The sequence below is a fragment of the Panthera onca genome, chromosome C1 (assembly GCF_046562875.1).
Source record: "Panthera onca isolate mPanOnc1 chromosome C1, mPanOnc1 haplotype 2, whole genome shotgun sequence".
Classification (NCBI taxonomy): domain Eukaryota; kingdom Metazoa; phylum Chordata; class Mammalia; order Carnivora; family Felidae; genus Panthera; species Panthera onca.
The window spans coordinates 200,369,361-200,388,513 of record NC_138346.1 but is presented as its reverse complement, the minus strand read 5'-3'; the positions used below and the strand labels follow the sequence as shown (position 1 = coordinate 200,388,513).

General features: G+C 48.1%; 1 protein-coding gene across 2 annotated transcripts in view; it reads right to left on the bottom strand.

Moving 5' to 3' along the window:
• Nucleotides 1-17,670, bottom strand: part of PTAFR (platelet activating factor receptor) — a 29,224-nt gene extending 11,554 nt beyond the window's left edge. Inside the window, exons 1-2 of one of the 2 annotated variants that reach the window (XM_078452151.2) lie at nucleotides 17,544-17,670; nucleotides 9,856-9,924 (exon numbers count right to left, since the gene is read on the bottom strand). The gene's annotated coding sequence lies outside the window, so the exon portion shown is untranslated. The remainder of the gene's footprint in view (nucleotides 1-9,855; nucleotides 9,925-17,543) is intronic. The other variant, XM_060624751.3, reaches the window with a different exon arrangement.
• Between the last annotated feature and the right edge of the window lie 1,483 nt (nucleotides 17,671-19,153).

Below are 19,153 nucleotides of genomic sequence, written 5' to 3'. Positions count from 1 at the left end.
TAGGTAGAATTATATAGGATCTCAATTTTGCATTAAAATATTCCGGGAAAAACATTCCTGCATGCTAATCTCCATTTCGCAGTTACCTTCCCTGGAACCCAATCTGTAACAAGATGTAATCAGGTCCGTCTGGCCCGAGAGGCTCCCCAGTCCACATGGCTCCTATAGGAGGCCCAGCAGAGGCCTCTTCCTTCTAGATATAGGGCCAGAATCAGTGTGTGTGTGGAGGGATGGGGGGTGGGTCTTGGGCTGAACTCCTGTCTCTGCCTAAAGCTCTGCCCCCAGTGACTCCAGTCCCCATCACCCTGGCTCTTCCTACTTCTGCTGCCTTCTCAGATCCTGTGACTCCTACTGTCTTAGCCTTCATCCCAAACTTAGGACCCAGCTGTCCCTTTGAAGCACTGGAACCCTTTGACATCACCCAAAATGTAACTGCTGAGTCTTTTCTGGGTCTTGGGGGCTCAGACCTCTGTGCTTTTATTCACGCTTCCCTCACTCTCGGCTGCCTACTAATCACTCTTTAAGACTGCTCTGGGAGCGCCTGGGTGGCTCAGTCTGGCTTCGGCTCAAGTCATGATCTCATGGCTCGTGAGTTCGAACCCCACATCGGGCTCACTGCTGTCAGTGTGGAGTTGGCTTCAGATCCTCTGTCCCCTCCCCTGGTCTCTCTCTCTCTCTCTCTGTCAAAAATAAATAAACATTTTTAAAAAAGAAGAAGAAGAAGACTGCCCTGGCCCCGTTTCCTCCAGCTAGTTTCTCCTAAGCCTCCCTGCCTCTTTCATGCCCTGCTTTCTGCCCCTAGACCTGGTTAAGGGCTCGTCCTCTGAGTTCCCATTGCTCACAGCTTCTTATATCATCAAAATTGCCTGTTTGTCCTCCTGCCACACTAAACAGTGGCTCCTGGAGGGCAGAGAAAATGTCCATTCATTCACCCAACAGTTACTGATATCCTGTTGGGTACTGGGCACTTTGTTGGGGATTCTGCAGGAATAAAACAGGCAAGCTCCCTGCTCTCGAAGAGTTTAGTCTCTAGTCAGGTAAAACAGACAAAAACAAGTAGAGAGATAAAAGCACACAATAATTTCAAATTGTGATGAGTTCAATAAAAGAAATAAAAAGTGACATGATGAAGATTGGGTAAGGGGCTGCTTTAAATAGAGTGACCAGGGAAGGCTTCTCAGAGGAGGTGACCTATAAACAAAACCAGAGGAAGATTTGCCAAGAGGCCAATGAAGTGTAAACTTCAAGGCCCCTCCCTAGGTCTTGTATCTAACTGGGTATTTGCAATTTGGTAGCTTTTCTTCAAGAGGGCCTCCCAAATTGTATAACCTTTAGGGTCCTGCAAAAACCCAGATCTTCCCCTGGCTGAAATCTAAAAAATGAGAAGGAACAAGTCAAGAGAGAATCTAGAAGAGTATTCTACGCAAAGTATATCATGTGCAAAGGGCCTGCAGCAGGAGTAAGTTCATCATATTCCAAGATAGGAATAAAGGTGTCATGTTCAGGGAACTGAAAAGTCAGTGTGGACCTAGGGGAGCGAGAAACGGGAGGATCTGGATGAGATCAGAGGGCAACAGACCCAAATGGTTCCTAAGCGGTGGTAAGGAGTTTGCATTTTATTTGATGAGCACTGGAGGGCCCCTGGAGTATGTCAAGCAGGTGAGTAACATGATCTGAGTCCCCGACTGCAAGACAGAGAATAGATGATAGGGGACAAAGTGGAAGCAGAGAGACCATTTGGGAGGCAAGAGACGGCAGTGATGTGGACCACAAAGTGGTGTTTCTTATTCCTCTCTCCATCTCCAGCGCCAACAACACAAGCTGGGTCAGAGCTGGGCTGGTAAACATTTGTTGAGTGAACAAATACCTAGCAACCAACAATTTTGACCTCTTTGCGAGAGCTGCAAGAGGACTGACTCCAGTAGATGGTCGAGGCCTGATCTGTCCCCTGACAGAAGAGTACCAGTAGAGGCGCGTGGGTGGCTTAGTCGGTTAACCGTCCGACTCTTGATTTTGGCTTAGGTCACGACCTCGTGGGTTGTGAGATCAAGCCCTGCGTTGGGTTCTGTGCTGACAGTGCAGAGCCGGCTTGGGACTCTCTCTCCCTCTCTCTGTCCCTTCCCCACTTGTGCTCTCTCCCCCTCTCTCAAAATAAATAAATAAACTTAAAAAGAAAAGAAAAGAAAAGAAGGGTCCCAGTAGCTGCCCGCTCCCCAGAGCAGCCTCCACACAGGGCTACAACCTTCCTACCTCAAATTGTGGTCCTTGGACCAGTAGCATCAGCATCACACATGAGTTTGTTACAAATACAGAATCTCACACTCCACCCCAGACCTGCTGTGTCAGAATCTGTATTTTAACAAGATTCCCAGGGGATTCGTGTGTGCCCTGAAGTTTGAGACGTGCTGTGCTTCAACACGCTTCCAGCCACATACTCGACTAATCTATCACCTTCCATGGGTCCCCAGTGCCCAGGACCGAGTCCAGGCTCCTTTCCCACCTTATCTCCCACCAGCGTTTCTTTTACAACTTGCCCTGTATTGTAGCCACACTGAACGCTTTGCTGCTTCTCTAAAAACTCCATTTCTTCTCAGACCTCGGTGCCTTTGCACATGCTGTTGGGCCCCTGTTGAGAGTGCCTTTTGCCTATTGGTTTACCTAGCAGAATCTTGCTTATCTTTTAAGACCCAATCTAAAGAGTGCTTCCTCTAAGACACCCTCCCTGACTGTCCCGGGCAGAATAAGTAGGCTTCTTCTCCAGGTCACCATGGTCCTGGGCAATGTTCCTTAGTACAGCACCTGGCACAATGGGTTGTTACATATTAATTTCTATGGCCATTTCCTCATCAGTCTGGACCTTCTGGAGGGCAAGGACTAGGTCTTTTTCATCTCTTTATTTTCAATGTCAGACACCAGGGACTGAATGAATGAATGGCCACGCCCCTGATGATTATACAGAGGAAACCGGCATGAAGGAAATGTGTCCAGTCTCTCTGGGGAAGGCATCGTAGGATGGGGAGAACAACCCCTTTCTAGAGTCAGAAAGACCTGGGTTCTATACGTGCTCTGCCATTTGTGTGCTGTGTGACCTTGGGCAAGTGACTTCACCTCTCTGAGCTTCAGTTTCTTCAACTGCAAAATTTTGCAATTTTAACAATGGTTCCAAAACTGAGCGTGCAAAGTGGTCACAATGACCAGCAGGCCCCCCTCTCCCCATTGGCTCAGCTGCATGAAGCCAGGGAAGGGGACTACCGTCACCACTGTCCCAGGGGCTCTAACCCACATACTGGCTTTCCTGTCTCCTCTAGACAGGTCCTTAGGCTAATGCCAACAAAGCTTTCAACAGGTCAGGAAGGGAAGGAGCATTTAGAGGGAAAGAAGGCTGCAGGTCAGACCAATCAATTTCACACGCAGGCACAGCTCCCTGATGGCTGAAGTCTGGCAGCAGCCGAGGCCCAGCTCTCAGCTGGGGGTAGGCGAGGGGAGCCATAAATACTCATGGAGACAGAAGAATTCTGCCATCTGAATCTCCCACCCTCTACCTTACAGAGCATTCAGCCCCAACACCCTACCATTCCCCTTCTGTCTGGGAACATCATCTGTCCCCCTGGAACCTGGAGAAAGGACTCCCATCCTCAGCTGAACAAACAGAGGGGAGGGACCACCCAGATCTGGGCAGAAGAAAGTATGTGCTAGTTACTTCCCCAGTAACTGGGCTGGGAAGCTGGGTTTACCAGCCAGACTGGCTCCTAACATTCTGGGGTCATTTGGGGTCAAAAGTACAAAAGTCTAAATATGTATAAGCTATAAATCACTCATATCCAAGTTCACGCACATCTCATGCATCAGCAGCTCCTCACAGCACTGCAAGCCTGGGGGAAGTGGGGTGTGGGAGGGACACAGGCTCCAAGCGGGCATTTACACATGAATCTAAAAACTCCTTGCCTTGTGGGGAGGACCTGACAGGAGGGGATCTGCAGTCGGCCTGCCTGCCCTGCGTCGACTTGGGCTCAGGTCATGATCTCGCGGTTTGTGAGTTCGAGCCCCGCATCGGGCTCTGGGTTGACAACTCAGAGCCTGGAGCCTGCTTCCGATTCTGTGTCTCCCCCTACTCTCTGCAACCCGCCCCCACTCCGCCCGCTCGCGCTCTGTGTCTCTCTGTCTCTCAATAATAAATAAACATTAAAAAAAAATTTTAATAAAAAAAGCAAATAAACATTAAAAATATATATATTAAATGCAAAACTCCTAGAAGAAAACGTAAGGAGAAATCTTCATAACACTGGAATGAGCACCAATTACTTTGCATATGGCACCAGGACCACAAGAAACAAAAGCAAAAATAGACACATGGGGCTACATCAAACTTTCAAAATGTCTATAGCAAAGGAAACAGTCAACAAAGAAAAAGGCAGCCTGCAGAATGGGAGGAAATATTTGCAAACCTTACATTGGATAAGGGGTTAATATTCAGAATATAGAAAGAACATTTACAACTCAATAACAACAACAAAATAATAATAACTGATTTTAAAATGGAGCCAAGGACTTCAGTAGAGTTTCTTCAAATATGCAAACAGCAAACAAGCACATGAAAATATGCTCAACGCCACTAATCATCAGGGAAATGCAAACGAGAACCTCAACGACATTATCACCTCACACTTGGCAGATGGCCACTATCAAAACAGCAGAAAATAACAAGTGTTAGTAAGGATTTGGAGAAATTGGAATGCTTGCCTACTGTTGGTGGGAATATAGAATGATACAACCACTATGGAAAACAGTACAAGTTTCCTAAGAAAATTAAAAATAGAACTACCATATGACTCAGAAATCTCACTTGGGTATACTTTCAAAAGAACTGAAAACAAGATCTTGGGCTCAGTCAGGTGTCCAACACTTGATTTCAGCTCAGGTCGTGATCTTACGGTTGTGAGATCGAGCCCCACGTTGTGAGCCTGCTTAAGATTCTCTCTCTCTCTCTCTCTTTCTTTCTCTCTCTCTCTCTGTCCCTCTCCCCCAAGCTCTCACTCTTTCTCTCAAAAATAAAAAACAAAGGGGCGCCTGGGTGGCTCAGTCTGTTAAGCGTCCAACTTTCGCTCAGGTCATGATCTCGTGGTTTGTGAGTTCAAGCCCTGCGTCAGGCTATGTGCTGACAGCTCAGAGCCTGGAGCCTGCTTCGGATACTGTGTCTCCAGCTCTCTCTGCCCCTTCCCTGCTCATACTCTGTCTGTCTCTCTCTCTCAAAAACAAATAAACATTAAAAAAATTTTTAATAAAAAATAAAATTAAAAACAAAATTAAAACAAACACTTAAAAAAAAGAAAAGAAGAAAACAAGATCTTGAAGAAATATTTGCACACCCACATTCATAGCAGTACTACTCACAATACCAACAGGTGGAAGCCACCCGAATGTTCATCGACAGATGAATGGGTAAACAAAATGTAGTCTGTATGTACAATGTACTACTATGCAGCCTAAATCCTAAGGCGCCTGAGTGTCAGTTGGTTAAGCGTCCGACTTCGGCTCAGGTCACGATCTCACGGTCCGTGAGTTCGAGCCCCGCGTCAGGCTCTGTGCTGACAGCTCAGAGCCTGGAGCCTATTTCAGATTCTGTGTCTCCCTCTCTCTCTGCCCCTCCCCTCCCCTGCTCTGTCTCTCTCTGTCTCAAAAATAAATAAACGTTAAAAAAAAAATTAAAAAAAAAAAAGACTACAGACTCTGATCAGACAATCCTGGGTTCGAATTCTGCCTGTGTCTTGTCTCAGCTTGTGACCATCGTCAAGCACATCAGCCTCTGAGCCTCAGGTCCTTCCCCTGTAAATGGAGCTGACGATATTCCAAGCACATATCTTCCCAGAGTGGTGTGAATATTCTATGAATAATATGTGTAACGTGCTTGGCACCATTCACGGTATTCACCATCAACGGCTTTTCTGTTGTGACTGGGACAGTCACATCTCGTTAAGGCAGCTGGTGGCAGTTGGCAAAATGCTCTCAGCTGATTCTTACTCAAGATAATTAATTTATGGATGTTGGTTTCTTTTTCCTTTGGGTTGGGAATTCCCTGGGTTCAAGACTTCTGACATTTCACCAGTATGTACGGTAGGGTCTCCTCCACAGCGAACATTCAAGGAACATCGGCTAATACACACACACACACACACACACACACACACACACACACAGAGTCACATTTTGTCCTTCACCTTTCACTTCCAAAACCTCACCTACCAGCCTCAATCACTACCAGCCCTTAGATTCCCTGGGGTCTCTAAAACAAGATAGTTTAATCATTTCCCTTCTGTGAGTCCTACTTTTCTCATGTAGAAAATGACAATAATACCAGCACTGACCTCACAGGATAGCCCTGAGGCTGAAGGCAGATAAACCTCTAACGAACGTGCTGGGCATATAGTAAGTGCTCAGTAAGTAAGTTACTTCTATTCTGACCTCCCCTGTTGGTTGACATTTGGGCCCTGGCCTGGCCATGCTGCCATACTCTTTAAAGAGTCCCCTTGTGGAGTGGTTTCACTACCATTTCTCCAAGAAGCAGAGGATTTGAAGGGGAAATTAAGGGAGCAAGTGTCCTGACCTCTCGTGAATTCTGCACTGGGCTCCCCACAGTGTTTAATTCAAGGAGTCCAGCACCATGCTGGGTACATTTATGGATGAATGAATGGAATTCTTTGTCCAGAAGAGGTCAGGGACAGAGTATAGGGCCCTAGAGGCGGGGCTGGTCTGGGTGCCAGATTTTCCCAATTTCCCTTCTCACAGAGGGCCCTTCCCTGACCCCAGGAATATATATTGTGCTGGTGAGACTCACTCTCTGCTCAGCTGGTCTAAGACATCCTTGTGGAGTTGGGGGACCCTGAGCCTGGCCTGGTTCTTTCTTTCTGACTCCCAAATGCCCAGAGGGTATATGTGAGTCCCCCTCCTTCCTCCTCGCTTCTGGGAAGTAGGCCAGGGCAGGGAGGAGGGAGTGAGATGTACTTCTTCTCCTGTGGGCTTCCCCAGTGCTTCCGTTATACCAGGAATCCCACCAAAGGACTACGCCTCCCAGCCTGGGCGCTCCTGAGTCCTGCTGGTGCCCTCGTGGGTACCCGGGGCCTGGCCCAAGGGAAAACATAGGGTACAGGGCATAGGCCTCAAGGTCACACAGACCAGGATCGTCACCGTCACCGTCACCGGGTCTGTTCTTTCCTACTTGTGGTTTGGCTCTCAGGGCCTCCTCCCTTTCTTCATTTGCAAAAGGGTGATAATAAAGCCTTCCTCAGCAGGTCGTTGTAAGAACAGAATGAAGCAATCTACACAAGTGGTGACAGCTCAGTAACTGTGAGCTCCTCCCCAGCCCTCAGAAAATGCTTATTGAATGAATGAATGAATGAATGAGTGAACAAATCAGCCATGCACCAAACCAGCAGCAACCAGGGGTAGCTGAAGAGAGATCACAGGACTTGGATCCGGACCCTGGACTCTGGCCTCAGCCACGCCTGCCACCACCTTGAGCCAGTGAGTCTCTTCCCCGCTCTGAGCCTTGTGATATGTATCTAAAAAGTGGTGGGGGCAGGGGCAACCTCAAGCATTGTTGTAAAAAGAAAGTAAGATGGTTAGGAGTGATAAAGGGTTCAGAAACAGTAAAGCACTTGATAAATTCAAATGCACTTTATGAACTATAAAGGGGCCCCGCACAGATGTTTGATGTGCTTCTCCCATCAGCCAACTGAGCTTAGCACCAAAAGCAGGCCCTAAGTAAGGGTCCCCCTCCTGCAGAACTGAGGAGGTGGGGAGGGGTTGCGAATGGTAGTCTTCCCCTCATGTAGTCTGTCTCTCACTCTCTCTCTCTCTCTCTCTCTCTCTCTCTCTCTCTCTCTCTGGATCCTCTTTGGCTGAAGACACAAAGGAAGAAAGGTACACCGACCTTGCCGCTGGTTTGCTTAGCGATTCTGCTTCTGGGAACTGCTGGGCTGTACCAGACCCCCCTGCAGGTTGCTCGTGCCGCAGACACATGAGACTGTAGCCAGAGCCAACTCCCCAGGCCACATCACACAACCACAGGCACACGTGCACACACAAAGATTCACCAGAGACTTCTCTCCCCTCCCACCATGCTGCCAAGGAACCCAATGGTGACTGGTCAGAGAGGTGGCTGGGCTGGGGACCCAGCATTTGCCCTTCTGGGAATGGGCTCCATCCCTAACCCCGACACACTGCCGCGGGACCAGTCAGGGAGTGCTCCCATGGCGTGGCTCAGCTGGTGGCCCCTCCTGAGCCAACCCTCATGGGGCTGAGGGAGATAGGGAGTAGGAGGGGCTGCTACGGACAAAGAGGAGAACCCCCTTCTCCCCACAGGCCTAGGGTGCAGAGTTGGGAGTCTGACTGTAAAAGGACAGTCAGACAGGATCCCAGCCTTTCATCACACCCCTTCCCACCCCAATACCAATCAGGAGCAGAAACTCCATCCTAGAGGCTCATTTTGTCACTAATGCCATAGGCTGTATAATTCCTTGCCCAAACCTTCATTGGACAGATGGGAAAACTGAGGCCCAGAGAGGAGAAAAGATTTGCCCTAGGTGACAACAGGATCGGGGGCAGAACTGGGGCCAGATGCTGGGCCTCTGGCTTGCTGTCCTTCCTAAATACGAACTTTATCACTCATCTATTCATTCATATTCTAAGATTATACTACTCACCAAACTCTGGGCGAAGGGTAAGGATAAGACAATGAACAAAAATTCCTCATCTGTAAGGCATTTAGAGTAAGGATTATGGTGTCGGCAGTAACACACTGGTTCATTTTTGTGCAGCGTGTTACGACTGACAAAGCATTTTCCCACCCAGCCTCTTACTTTATCCTCCTCCACAAAACCAAAGGTCAGTACTTTGAACCCCAATCTACAAAGGAGGAAAGTGACGCTCCTGAGTTGCCCAAGGTCCTAATCTGTAAACAACAGCTAAAGTCAAAATCCTGGCTGCCCACCCCAGGCCCAGGGCCATTTTCTTCATGGCCGGAGCAGACTTCTTTCTTTGGCTGGGCACCTAAAGGCAGGGACATCTTTCTCTTTACACACACACACACACACACACACACACACACACACACACGCCAAGTATCTGGAACACAGCTGCATATTCAATCAGAGCGAATTCAGAGCTGCCTGAATGCTTACAGAGAGATTCTACTGGTTCCCTCATCCTTCACAGATGAGCAAGTGTCTGGACAACGACCCCAGTTCTACCAAGCCCATCTCTGGACCTCCTGCCAGCAAAGGACAAGGGGAGACCAGCTTGTGCCCTGTCCCTACCACCTGGGACCTGTTGTGGGAAACCGGTTGTGAGCCAGGCCCTCTGTACAAATAACCTGGGTCTCTTCATCATCCCCCAGGAATGCCTAGCAGCTCGTGAGTTCCTAAATGCCCAGCCCTGTAACATGCCCTCTAGGTCTCCACATTCCCACTGGGGAGACAGCATCGTCCTCATTCGACGAGGCAGGAAACTGCAGGGAGGCAGCACCACTTGCCCAAGGTCACACAGCTAGTCAGGTAGATGGCATCCGGCTCTCTGAGACCTAGACAGCTCCCTGTCATCACCATTATCAGCTCCCAGTGAGGTCTCTGAGGTCACTTCAGCACTGCCTTGGCCTCAGACAACCAAAGAAGGGAGCTGGATCTCCTGGCAAGTTTGGTCACGAAGAATCCTTCCTAAACACGACCGAGACTCTGGGCCCGAGGAAGATGCCGAAACACCCGTTTGCTTAGGCGCAGGCCAGGGGCAGGACCTCAGTCTCCCGAGTACATTTTCACGTGCCTCCCCCTTGCTCAGCCACAGCGGGGACCCCACCCCCCTTACCTGTATCAGGAACAGTGGCTGCAGCAGTGGAATCTGAGCGTCTGTCTGTAGACCCAGCCTCTGTGCTATCTGGAAATTGCAGAAGTGAGGAAACAGAACACACCATTGCCAAGTCACCCCCCGGAGGAAATACTGTGACCCTGGGGCTCCTCCAACAGATGGTATAGGAACCTCCACGCCGGGTCACTGGGCCCCGGCCACTGCTCAGAGGGTTCTCACAGAGCCAGGAGCAGGGTGGGGCATGGGCAGTGACCAGCATGCCAGGCAGCTGGGATAAGAGAGAGAAAACAGAAAGTGAGAGCGCATATTCTTAGGAGAGAGAGAAACAGCATGAGAGCGAGGAAGAGAGAAGTGAGTGACCAAGCAAACGGGAGAGGGAGAGAGGGGGGACAATCAGGAAAGAAGTGAGAGATGGGAGGAGAGAGGCACACAGAGAAAGGCAGACGGATGTAAACACAGACAGAGAGCGTGAGAGGAATGAGGAGACACGAGGGCAGGAACCAAGGGAATTAAAGGAGAACGTGATGAGACAGACGGTGAGCGTGTTCCTGGTGCCCATGCGTGCACATCTGCGTGTCTGTGGATGGGTGTGAGGGAAAAAATGAAAGAAAGGCGGAGAGGGAGAGACAGCTAGAACACGAAGAGGGAGAAGGGAGGAGCTCATAAGCGCTGCCGTGGTCAGTGGCGTGACTGGGCTGGGCATCGCTGGTCACCAAGAAGCACCAAGCCCGAGGAACCCATGGGGACAGCGTGCTGAGGGGCTGTAGGAGGGAGCACGCGCCCCAAGACCCCGAGCAGGAGTTTGGCACCGTGCCAGTTCATGGGAGTAAGTGAGGGTGAATAGGTGTGGGCAACAGACTGGGGGAACGCAGATGAGTTTGTGAATGTGAGTGCGTGCGTGCTCGTGTACCTGTGTGCGTGAGAAAGTCAGTTGGGTGGAAGCTTTGTGTGCATGTAAGTGAGAGATGAGCCAGCGCTCCCTGCCTCAGTTTCCAGTCCATTTACCCACTCATTCATTCAATCAGGAAATTACTAAGTACGCCCAGGCACTAGGCACTGTGGAAGACCCTACCTACAAAAGCAAGGTGCTCACGTATCAGCCAAACCCAACACCCTCCTACACAGAGAGGGAAGCAGGCCTAGACGCGACTAGGGTCCCCAAGCGAGGCAGGTGCAAAGCAGAGCCAGCAGAGGCTCCTGCCTCGCCATTCAGGATCCAGCCTCAGCTCCGCACTGCGTGACTGGGCTAGCTTCCTCCTGCCGACTGGGACCCTGCAACTGTACCTTATCGAAGCCACAAATGCATCTCAAAGGACAAATCGTTTTTAACGTGTGCCTCAGCCCTGAAGAACTAGAGCCAAAAGTCTGCCCCTGCCCCGGCTCCACCCCCATCACACACAGGCAGACACGTTCACACCTCTCCCATATATAAGCCTTGCACGCTCACGTACCCTCAATGCACATTATCGTGCAGACGCCAACTTACAATCACATCCCTCCACTCCCATGTGTGCTCAGACACTCAGGTGCCTAGGTCTGTCACCCCTCACTCATACCTGCCCAGTTACGTCTTTCCTCATGCCCAGTCACGTACGCTTCACATTCACCCGCCGCACACACTCGCCTCACATCCCAGCATGCGGTCCGGGCCTCCTGTTAGGAACTTTGAAGAGGCCCCGTTTGGTCATCCCTCCCCAGCTCCCATAGAGGCATCTTGAGTCTTGAGTGCCCTGAGACACAAGAGACCATGGTCTACTCACCGCATTGCCAAGGCCCTAGCTCCGCTCCCCAACTCAGATCCTCTTTCCCTGAGGTGGCTTCACCTTCTCAGCCATCCTCCATCCCCCACACGCCATGAGAGACATCAGCCCGGAAGGACCTCCAGGATCAACCAGCCCCACCCCTCCCACCATCTGACCACAGACTCCCAATTTGTGTCCAATTGGATTTGACTCTGGATTTGTGTCAAATCCAGAACTATTTGGCTCGGCCTTGTTTTTCAACAGTCCTTTATTCGTGTTCTTGTGATGGATGTTTCAGGACCTCTTTTGACATGATCAATAAGCAGGGTAGGTAGGCAGAGATTGTCAACATTTTATTCCTCATTTTTTCTCACACCCACATCCATTGTGTTAGCAAATTTGGTCGGTTCTACATATAAACCTGAATCTAATCAAGCCCCGGGGAACACTAGGTAAGGGTATTTGGGACCTGTGTGTACTATCGTTTTTTTGTTTTTTTTTTTTTTTAAGTAATCTCTACACCCAACGCGGGGCTCGAACTCATGACCCTGAGAGCAAGAGCTGCACACTCCACCGACCGAGCCAGCCATGTACCCCCTCTGTGTACTATCTTTGCAACTTCCCATGAATCTACGATTATTTCAACTTTTTTTTTTTTTAATGTTTATTTATTTTGAGGGAGAGAGAGACAGAGTGTGAGCAGGGGAGGGTCAGAGAGAGAGGGAGACACAGAATCCGAAGAAGGCTCCAGGCTCTGAGCTGTTAGCATGGAGCCCGACGCGGGGCTCGAACTCATGAACCATGAGATCATGACCTGAGCCAAAGCTGGACGCTCAACCGACTGAGCCACCCAGGCGCCCCGAATCTACGATTATTTCAAAATAAAGGGTTAAAAATAATAACTAAAAATCCACACAAAAGAACACAGTGGAAAGGGACTCAAGAGGAGCGTGCTTAAGGAATAATAAAAGCGCTAACAATAATAATCCAATGCTATTTAACACATGGTGGGCACTTACTGTGTTTCAGGCAGTTGTACCCTATGTAATTGCTTTATACATGTTATTGTGTATGTCCTTACCATATTCCTCTGAAGTAGGTGCATTCATCATTATCTCCAACTTAGACACAAGGAAATTGAGGCAAACAGAAGCTGAGTAGCTTGCCAAAGTCACCCAGCTTATATGTGGCAGAACTAGAATTTGAACCTAGATAAGCTGGCCTCGGAGCCCATTCTAGATCTCAACCACCGTGCTGGAGTGTGAATAAATGGGGACCAGAAAAAAAATGTTAAGAATAAAATAAAAACATATATCAGGGTACTGAAAAGAGATGCACACTCAAATGGGCAATCTGAGGGAAAAGGGATCACTTAAAGAGGTGAGGGCAGGGCTAGAGAACCAAAAGGAACCCTGTAGTGCTCCAAGGCTCCCAAGAGTGGGTGCCTTCACCATCCGAAAGGCTGGAGAGGGAGAAGTTCTGGAACCCAAGGGTAGCTATTTGGAGAGGGCTGCCAGGCAGGAGCTGTGGCCTTGGGTAAGAAGTTGCGGTAATCCCCCGATGACTGATCTCTTGCCAGTGCCTCCCCTTGGACTCCCCCGGAGTCCAACCAGAAGCAAGGGATAAGGGTAACGTAGTCCATACAAATCAGCCTCCGGAGGCACAGAGTGGGGTGGAGAAGCAAGATCTAGAGGGCAAAACAGAAGATATCCAGGACAGCCAGATTTGAGAAAATCAGGGAGAATTTAACATGGACAGAATTTTAGATGATTCTAAGGAATTATTGTTAATTTCATTAAGTGATAATAGTGGTGTGGTTATATAAGAAACTATTCATATATATGGAAATATTTGGAAATGAAGTTCCAGGGGAATTGCTTTAAAATATTACAGCAAAATAAGAAGAGAGGAAAGAAGGGGGATGGGAAGGATGGAATGGGAGAAAGAGAGAGGAGAAGGAAGGATGGAAAAAGGGAAGGAAGGAAGGAAGGAAGGAAGGGAAGGAGGGAGGGAGGGAGGAAAATAATGCGGCAAAATATTGAATCTAGGTAATGGGTGTTGAAGCGGGCTGAATAATGACCCTCAAAGGTATCAGGTCCTAATCCTTGGAACATGTAACTGTTACCTTACATGCCAAAGATTTTTCAGGTGTTGTTAAATTAATGCTCCTGAGATGGGGAGATCATCCTGAATAATCCAAATGAGCCTTAATACAATCACAAGTATCTGTATAAGAAAGAAGCTAAGGGAAATTTGATTACAGACTGAAGAGAAGGCAATGTGGCCACAGAGGCGGGGTGACATGGCCACAAGCCAGGAATGCTGGTAGCCACCAGGCACTGGGAAACAGATTCAGTCCTAGAGCCTCTGCAGGGAGCACACAGCCCTGCTGACTCCCTACCCATTGATACTGATTTTGGACTTCTGGCCTCTAGAACTGTTAAGAGAATGAACGTGTGTTTATTATGGTCATTTGCGACAGCAGCTATAGGAAATGAATACAGGTATATAGAGACTTATTTTACTCTTCCCTCTCTTTTTGTGCCTGTTTAAAAACCTTTCTAATAAAGTTGGTGTGGCACACAGCCAAATCATAACGCTACCTATGAAGTGGTGTTGCCAAGGAAATAGAATCAGCAAGTTCAACCACCAGTTTACCGGAAACACAGAAAAGGACCAGATCATAGGGATACACTCAGCAAACTCAGACAAGAGAAAATGTAAACGACCTGGCCTCCTCAACAAATACATATTTTTAGTTTTATTTATTTATTTTGAGAGAGAGAATGATCAGGGGAGGGGCAGAGAGAAAGGGAGAGAGAGGATCCCAAGCAGGCTCCGCACTGTCAGCAACGCCCAGTGCGGGGCTCAAACTCACGAACTGTGAGATCATGACCTGAGCTGAAATCAAGAGTCAGACACCTAAACGACTAAGTCACCCAGGCAGCCCTAAATACAATTAATTTAAACTTTAAATGATAAATAGATAGATAGATGATAGATAGATAGATAGATAGATAGATAGATAGATAAATGATAGATAGACAGACGTATATAGATGGATGGATGGATCCAAAATCTGACCACTTTGAACCATCTCCAGTGCTTTGGCCCTGGTCCAAGCCACCATCATCCCTCACTAGATGTAGCCCCTCACTGGTCTCCCTTCCACCCTTGCATCCCCTTTAATCTGTTCTCAATACGGCTGTGCAGTTGAACCTTTATACATCAGTCAGATGACATCCTTTCTCCGCTCAAGGAGAAAGGGCCCTGTAAGGCTTGACCTCATCTCCTACTTCTTTCTCCCCACCTTTTAGTCACACTGGCCCTTCTCCTCCACCTCAACACACTGGGCACATTCCTGCTTGGAGCTTTTGCACCTCCTGTGCTCTCTGCCTAGAACATTCTTCCCTACACACTCAGAGTTATTCAAATGCCACTTTCTCAGTGAGGACTTTCCTGATAACCCCAATAAATTGCAGCCATCCCCCAGCACGCCCTAGGCCCCTACCCTGTTTTCTTTTCCTCCACAGCACTTATCTAACACACCATATATTTTAGTTGTTTACTTTGCTCATTATCTGACTCTCAACTAAATTGTAAGTTCCTTGAGAGCAGGAATTTATTTGTAGATACTGATGCAAATCATCGGCAATTCATTAGGGAAAAAATAATCATAAAATTAGATCCTTATCTCACTATCTCACTATCTCACTATGTCCAGAATTAAATTCCAACTGGCATAAAGACCTAATTATGAAAAGCAAAATACAAAGAGTTTTGGGAGAAAAAAGTAGAGGACGATATCTTTATGATATAAGGGTCAAGGAAAAATTTTTTTTTTTTTAAATTTTTTTTTTTCAACGTTTTTTATTTATTTTTGGGACAGAGAGAGACAGAGCATGAACGGGGGAGGGGCAGAGAGAGAGGGAGACACAGAATCGGAAACAGGCTCCAGGCTCCGAGCCATCAGCCCAGAGCCTGACGCGGGGCTCGAACTCACAGACCGCGAGATCGTGACCTGGCTGAAGTCGGACGCTCAACCGACTGCGCCACCCAGGCGCCCCAAAATTTTTTTAATTAAGACATAGAAATTATAAATAACAAAGAAAAGTTGGATAAATCCGACCACATAAAGTTTAAAACTGTGTACATCAAAACAAAACAAAACTGTGTACATCAAAAGATATGGTAAAGAGAGGAAGACACAAGTCACAGACCAGCAGAAAATATTTGCAATACATGTAACAAAGGATTTTCAAGCATAATATAATATAAATTCCTTCAAATCAGTAACTTAGAGACAAGACCAATAGAAAAATGGGTCAAGAAAGGAGGAGGCAATTGACAGAAGAAAAAGCCTGAATGGCTACGAAACATAAAATATAATCAGCAGGAGTAACTGGGTGGCTCAGTCAATTAAGCGTCTGACTTCGGCTCCGCTCGTGATCTCATAGTTCATGACTTTGGGCCCTGCATCGGGCTCTGCACTGAGAGTGAGGAGCCCACTTGGGATTCTCTCTCTCTCCCTCTCTCTGACTGTCCCCCATGCATGTGGGCATGCATGTGAGTGCCCCCCCCCCTCTAAATAGATGAATAAACTTAAAAAATATATATGATCAACATTTCAGGCAATCAGGAGTTCAGATTAAAACAACCAACCACCAGATTGGAAAAAATTAAAGTCTGCCAATTCCAAGTATCAGGGAGGATGTAGAACAACGGAAACTCTCATTGTGCTGCTAAAAAGATAGTACAAAAGGCACTACATCTTGGAAATTAATTTTATAATAAAGTTGAAAATATGCACATCCTTCCTAGGTATACACCAGAAATATTAATATTTCCTGTATACAAGGAAACGTATATTTGCATGTTTTCGCGATACAATCCTGTGCATATGTTAAAGTGAACAAGCCACATATAACAACATGAACAATAAACGAATAAAGCAAGGATAAATACAGCGTGATACTATTTCTTAAAACTATGACTGCCGGTGGACACAATACATAGGCATTGATATAGAAAAACAAATTCAGGATATGATTATCTCTGGGGAGGGAGGGAGAGGGCAGGACTGGTGAGGTACACAGGGGGCTATTACACCTGTATGTTCTGTTTAATTGGTGGCAGGTGCAAAGGTGTTTGTCATATTTATGCATACAAGTCAAGAAACATGCCCCATCATATATCGAGATTTACCGGAAGGTTACAGCGATTAAGACAGATGTTATAAGCACACAGGCAGATAATTAGTGCCAATGAACAGACTAGAGAAAGAGTCTCTGGAGGCAGGGATCACCACAAAACCAGAGACCTCTGGGAGCCAAAAAGTAACTTGGGCAGGATGTTCCTTCTGAGACCCCTTTCTGGGATGCCAGCCCTAATGCCCGGCGGCCCTGAATTCTCCTTCCTCCTCACTATAACCTCAGTTTCTCTCTCTGCTTCTCTCTGGCTCTCCTGAGCACGTGCGCCATCTCTTATTCCCTCTCAGACTTTGGGAGTTGGAGTCCCGCTCTGCCATTCAACAACTGGGCCACCCGAGGCTCAGATTCTTCATCCATAAAGTGAGGACGGCACCACTAGCCTCACACAGGGATCGGGTCTGCTAAGGACAGACATGTATGGGCAGCTAGTCCCCATTCTCCTCTTTCCTCTTCCTCCTCTTCCCCCATGTCCTCTCCTTCCCTGGTCAGGCTGAGTCCCACCTGCTTTCACTCTCCAGCCTGGGCCTACCTGCAACAGCACACCTGCTCCCCTCCCCTGGACGGCCTCACCGCCTCACCACACACCTTGCACTGGATCTGAAAGGAAGCCTCAGGGGGGTGGCCAGGGCCCTCAAGGGTTCAATCTTGAACTTGCTTATTTGCTACCTCTTTAAAATATAGAAAAAAATTCATTAAAAATAAATTAAAGAGAAGTAGACTCTGGGCTCAGACTTACCTATGTCTAAATTCCGTTGTTTTCTCCTGGCTGTGGGATATTGGGCAAGTTTCTTAACCTCTCTGAGCCTATTTATATCTAAACATAGCTTTAAAACAAGAATAATAGTATATACTTCATAAAGGAAGTGCATAATGAAATAATGCTTGTAAAAGCATTGGGTATGATCTTTGACCCACAGTGGTCATGTGATGAATGCTAGCTAGTTTTTTGTTTTTTTTTTTTTTTTTTTAATACCAGCTTCTGCGGAGTCCCAGGGTCATCAGGAGGCAGCACTCAGACAGCTAGGACAGTGGCCTCTCCCATCATGCTCCATGATGTGGCCAGGACCCCTAGCATTTTTTTCCCACCCCAACCATCCCCTCCACGACGCACAAGCAGGACCCATGGTAGAAAGTTAAAAGTGGGGACGGTCCCAGCCCCTGTTCCAGCTAAGCAGCAGCACCTAAACATCCTGGGGACCTGCCTGGGGATGACGAGAGTTTCTGTGATATGTACATGTGGTTGCATTGATGTGTGTGTTCGTGTGTGTAGGAGGGATGTTTGTGTGTCTGTGAGGAGTAGGTTTCTTTGTAGCAAGGGAGCAGGGGGTCTTTCGTCTCTGGGCTTGTTGTGTCCTGCAAGGATTCACGTGTCGTGTCTGCCAGTGCTGACGTCCCTGTTGTGTGTCTGCAAAGATGTGTGTTGCATCCTGTGGGCAACAATATACATCATATGAGGGGCAACTGTCAATTGTGACACTTTGCATATTGTGCGCAGTGAAGGGTCATGGGTTCCATCAGTAGATGTTAAGGGCCTGCCGTGTGTTACATTATTTGTGAAGGGCCATGAACTCGGTCTGTGGGTGATGAGGGTCTGTTCTGTGTGATATGTGTGAATGCTACATCTGTTGACGATTGGGTGTTAAATGTCTACAAGGAGTAAAAGGATGTGTGCTGTGTGGTGACAAAAGAAAGTTGTGTGTTTATTGGGGATGTGGCGGTGGGAGAAAAGTCAGGCATAACCAAGCTCTGCGGACCCCTCCAGAGCCTGAACAGCCTCACAGATTCCACGGGGCAGCCAGACAAAGCAGGCAAACCTGGCCCTCTCACCCAGGTCACCAGACTCTTACCTGAGAAACAGCAGAAACGGTGGTCTAGGGAGCGACAACAAGGCTGAGGAAAAGATGGAGGGCACTGAAAGCATGTTTCCTGGTCGGTTTCTCGGAGAGCCCAGGAAGTGGGGTAGAGAGTAGGGAGGAAGCAGAAGGCAGGCCTAGACCTAAGTATGTGACTCACTTTACGCTCCAATCCCCATTCAACAGCTGAATAAAGAACTAGGGGAGGCCTGCCTGCAGGCTCTGATGGGCAGGGCATAATGCAAGGAAGACAACTCCTTGGGTGGGGCCCCAACCCCAAAGACACTGGGAATACCCACGTGTAGCCAGGGAATCTCTCTGTATGTCAGCTCAGCCAACAACATGGGGCTGGTCCATCCGATGTGGAGCGCCTCTGGGAGTAAGGGTTGGGCTTGGGCTGGCAGAGAAGGAATTGGGTCCCTTGACTGTCCCCTGACCTCCATGCCTTTATTCATGCTTCCCTCGCTCTCTCTGCCTGGCTGCCTACTGATCA